Genomic DNA, 5,411 nt, shown 5'->3' with positions numbered 1-5,411 from the left:
CCCTCCCCTCCTTCCTTCCTTCCTTTTCCTTTCCCTTCCCTTCTTCTTCCTTCCTTCCTTTCCCTCCCTCTCTCCTTCCCTTTTGTTTTATTTTTTCATAAAACACAAAAATGTGCTAGTGTCAATTACTTACTTTATAGAAAGGACAGTGAGAACCAGCATGGGTAAAAGAAACTATAATATCTGTCACTCCCATGTGCATGGTATACTATTTGTGGGTTTTGTGGGCAGCATTTTCAAACCATCAAGGAGGCTTTTCCAAAGACATGCTTCTGCCGCTGGCTTCCTGAGATCCTGGCTTACCGTCTCCTCCCTCCATCCAACATATACACTTCCACTGGAAACACAGCTTTCCATTCTCCCATGCCCCTGGGGAGTAACAAAACCCTTAGCAAAGGACAGTTATTTAAAGTAAGAAATTAATTGTATTAAAATGCATCATAATGAGTATTTTTCTCTTTCTGCTAGGCGCGGACTATGTTACCAGGTGTTTGCACTGGTCTGGGATTTGCATATGGGGACCACTGGGAAACACTTTCCATCTTCCAGCTCAAATTATTTCCACAGGTCACTGCTCACATGGGAACCTTTGCCTCGGTACTTTGTATTCACTTTCCAAATACCCACGCCTTTTCCACCCTGGTATCCTCTCTGTCCTTATGCTTTCTCTTCTCCAGTTGGCTTTCAAAATCTAGTTCATGCAAAGATGGATTTCTACTGTCTTCATGAAATCTTCTAGCTCACAATAGCAGTCTCAACCTCTTCTTAGTGCATTACAACTGAACTCAAATTATGTACATTTTGAAGCTACACCTTCATATCTGAATGGGAAATTCTTCTAGGTCATGGACTGTGTCTAAAACTTCTGTTTATTGTACACAATAGTAGATACACAGTCACTCATTCATTCATCAAACATATCACATATCTACTGCATTCTTTGCCAGGTGCCAGATATTGGGGTTATAAAAGTGCGCACAATGCAGTCCTTGTCCATGAGGAAATCAGAGTCTGACTGGACTCTCGGATATCCCAGCAGATGTCTTAGTCACTGTCCCAGCACTGTGACACAGCATGCAGCACCTGCAGCTGAAAGAAGGAGAGATTAACTGTGGCTCATGGATTCATCCTCCAGAGGCAGGACGGCAGAGGGGCATGGCAGAAAAACAGCTGCTTGGCCCAGGGCAGCCGGGCAGCACAGAGCACAGGGAGGAGTGGAGGACAGGGTACAAGCCCCCAGGGATCACCTCCCTTCAGGCCTGACCTCCAACAGCGCGTTCAGCTACCGGGTCATCCACGGATGAGCCCACGGATGAGCGTAGCATCCCGTGATCCTGTCGCCTCCCAGATGCGTGAGAATTTTGAGGGGAACATCTTAGATCTAAACCATAAGAGCAGATCTTTAGGAGAAAGTATGGTGAAGTGTGGCACTTAGCGAATAGTTCATGAACTCGGCCAATTATCAGTCCTCGAGTTGAAAACTGCACTCTCTGTTTCCACGTCCACAAGTATTCTCGCTGGGTAAGACACAGGGTGACGACATAGATGCCAAATGGTGTAACTGGGCCCCCAGGCACCCCGGGCTCCTCAGAAATCCCTGAGGCCAATTCCTTTCCAGCTCTCTGATCAAGGAAAAGCAATTCCAGGTTTGTAAAGGACTGTCACAGTGATGCAAAGTTGTTAGGACCCCAAAGAAACAAACACAAGACCCTGTAAACAGATTTTTTAAAAAGGATCAAGGGGCAGGGGAGCAGCAGGAAGAGCCGATCCGGAAGAGAACGATCGCCTCAGGACACTGAAGGGCAAAACCGCCAAGGCGAGCCCAGAGGACGCGGCTGCGGCCTGAATCCAGCTGATACAGTTCCCACACTGGATGCAGGACCTAGGTGGTGCCAGGGTGTAAGCTCAAGGTGAAGGAAAGGAAAACAAATATACAATCCGCTTTCAGCTCTTTAAGTGGCAGCCAGTGTAGCACAGCTCTGGGCCTGTGCTGGTCTTAAGTACAGGAGTAAAAGCCACTACCTCTTCCGAGCCAGAGTCTAGTGCTCTGGATGAGGGTCCTGGCCTGGGATTTGTCACGAGCAGGTGTGTGGTCCTGGGCAAGCCCCTCAGGGGACTCCTTAGAGAAATCAGAACCGGGCCAGAGGTCCTGCACGGTCTTCTCTAGCTTGGAGACTCTATGTGCTCAGCAATCTTAAACAAGGAAATCAGCTCCAACTGGCAGTAAAGTGAAAAACAAAGGATCAAGGACAAGTGTGTGTAGAGGCACCTCAGCCCTCATTTGACATGTCCCCTGCAGGGGTAGTTCATTGTATCATTCTTATTTAGAAAGCCAATATAAATTGTTGCCTATACTTGCCAAGAGTCTTGGAAATTTTTCACTAGGTCTTACTTTATTATACCTACATAACTTTTAAACAATATCCTAAGCATTCTTGAGTGTCATACAGAATAGTAGACTAGTACATCTTACCCCAGAGAGAATGGCTATGATCAAGAAATCAAATAGTAGCTGGGCATGGTAGCACACACCTGTAATCCCAGCACTCAGGAGGCTGAGGCAGGAGGATTGTTGTGACTTTGAGATGAGCCTGGGCTATAAAGTGAGCACAAGGCCAGCCTGAACTGCATAGTGAGGCCCTTTCTCAAAAAAAAAAAAAAAAAAAAAAAAAAGAATAACAACAAATGCTGGTGATGCTACAGGGAAAGAGGAAATTTATTCCAGTTTATAGGAATGTAAACTGGTACAACCAGTGTGAAGCTTCCTAAAAAAAAAAATAAATAACTGGAAACTCCATTCAACATAGCTATACTAACCTTCTAGGTATCTTCCCAAAAGAGTTGAATACATCATATAACAGTGATATATTCATATGCATGTTTATAGCAGAGCAATTCATAATAGCTAGTCTTAGAAGCAGCCTATAGGTTCATCCACAGATGGATGGGTAAAGAAAATATGGTATTTACACACAATGGAGTTCTACTCTGCTGGAAAGAAAGGCAAACTTGAGTCATCTGTAGGGAAATGGATGTACCTCAAGACAATAAGGTTAAGTGAAATAAATCAGACACATAGCTTTAGTATTGCATGGTTTCTCTTGCACAAAAAACCCAAAATATAAATAAAGAGCAAAATAAGAGACTTTTCAGGTGGGAAGGAGACAGATCTTTCTCAAATGGAAATTAAATCAAGAGATTGGGGAAGTGGAGGGTAAGGGAACAAAAAAGGAATTAGATTACATTATATACATGAACCCACAAGAACTGTGAACATCATATACTACAACCATGTACTAATAAGAAATAAAAACTAGAAAGAAATCAGGCTTAGATGAGTGCCAGCTTAAAAATGCTTAGCAGTTAGTGTGGACTGCTATGTTATCTGCAAATAGAAACTACATTCCTTTTAAAAAATAAAATAGAATACTCAAAACTCACAGATTGAAAATACAGATAATCCTGGGCTTACCATGGGGCTACCTTCTGGTAGACTCATCACAGGCTGAAAATGTCATTAAATTGAACATGCATTGACACACCCAACCTACTGAACCTCACAGCTCCCTAGCTAGCCTGCCTAACATGCCCAGAACGCTTGGACTCACCTACAGCTGCCCTTGATGAGACACACAAGCACAAAACACAGCATCCAAAACCCTGGCGACGCAACATGCCAGAGAGCACCTGCTGTTTGTGCCCTGACCGTTTGGCTGACTGACGGCTGCGGCTCCCTGCATGTTGGTGGTCCTGGGAAAAGAGCAAAATTATGAGCTTGAAGTATCTTTTTTATGGGATGCATGTCACTTCCACACTGTCACAGTGGAAAAGTCGTCAGAAGTCAAGGACCATCGGAAAAACCATCAGAAGTCAAGGACCGCTGTAACTGGAAGTTCAGAAACTGGATGGTCCCGTAGCTGCTGGGTGGCCAGGTCCGAGCTCTCCCCCAACCTGCTTCTCCCCCAGCAGAGGCCAGCACAGTGTCAGTACCTCCGGAGATGAAGGACATAAAGTCACATTTCCTAATGGGCCGCTCCCAGCAAAACCCAGGTAATGCAAATCTGGAAGAACAGATGTAAGCGCAATCATAGTTGAGCGCGATCCCTGCCAGTACTGCAGCAGGCAGGGGCGGAAGGCAGCCAGGTGTGTTGGAGCTTGGGAGCCACAGCCGCGGTCACTGCCCCTTTTCAGATACCATGGTTTCGTGCAACGCAACTCTGAGTTCACAGATAGTTGCTTTTCCCTTGGGGGAAATAGGTGAACTGATTCCAGAAGACTTGGGGTTGTCTTCCTCAGTAAGAATGAGGACAAAGTGTGCACACACAGAACGGGTTTTATTGCACTGGACCTCTTGTGGGCTGTGTGCTTTTAAATCAGTCAGTGTGGAGCCTGTTAAATGCTCACCTGCTAATGACAAAGCTTTTCCTTCCTTTGTTTTACAGTGGCATCACGTTTGTTTGTTTTAACCTCTCTTCGCTTCAACAAGAGTAGAACAGTGTTGTCAGGGGAGCATCAGCTCAGATCAGCACACCACGGCTGCCATTTTCACACTTCTTAGCTCCGTTCATGCACGTTTTTACCTGAACACGATCATACTGTTGACCAGTTCGGTGATCTGATTTCCTCCCTTACGTCCCACTTTCCACAGTCCCTGCGACTGGCATTAGACGGCTATCATTTAGTGGCCAGGGCGGAGTGCTAGCATGTCCCTGTTCTTGGCTACTGGGACTGCTTAGATGGAATTGTCGCAGAGACATAGAAAGCGATTTGGAGGGATTGCCCCTTGGGAGAAGACACAAGCAGACCCAGCTACGCGACCGGACGCTGACAGGCCAGGGAGGGACGGCTGGTGGGTAGTAACCCGGCCGTGGCAGGGACGGAACCCCACCGACAGTGTATAACCAAGGTGCAGATTAATAGGCAGAAACTTAGGATGACCACCACGCAGGGCCAGCTCCGCCCCTCGTTCCTGCCGCCTTGCTCCGGGACGGAGGACGCCTCGGTGGTCTGCGCGGACTAACGGGCACCCTTCGCCCGCCGCCTGGGCATCGGTGGTGAGGGACGGGACGTGCCCCGCCGGGGCGGAGCGGGCGGGTCCGCCTCGGCCGTCGGCAGCAGTGGGTGGGGGACTGGCCTTCCCGCGTCCTCAGCGAGTGGAGCAAGAGCAGGAGAGATACCCCGGACTTCGCAGGAGAGAAAGAAAGGGCGGCGGCAGGTGGAGGTGGAGGAGGATGACCGCAGAGCACGGGTCTGGAAATGCCACAGGCAAGGGTGCGGGGGCCGGGCAGAGGCCCGGGGCGGGCAGAGGTGGCTGCGAGGCCGGACTGAAGCGGCTCTTTCCTCCCTGGGCGGTGGGCAGGCTGCGCGCCCGGAGCCGGGGGCAGGGTCTGGGAGGGGTGTTGAGGCTCGGG

Source organism: Chinchilla lanigera, unplaced genomic scaffold (genome assembly GCF_000276665.1).
Source record: "Chinchilla lanigera isolate Chin_1 unplaced genomic scaffold, ChiLan1.0 scaffold00020, whole genome shotgun sequence".
NCBI lineage: Eukaryota > Metazoa > Chordata > Mammalia > Rodentia > Chinchillidae > Chinchilla > Chinchilla lanigera.
Note: the sequence above shows the minus strand (reverse complement) of the source record.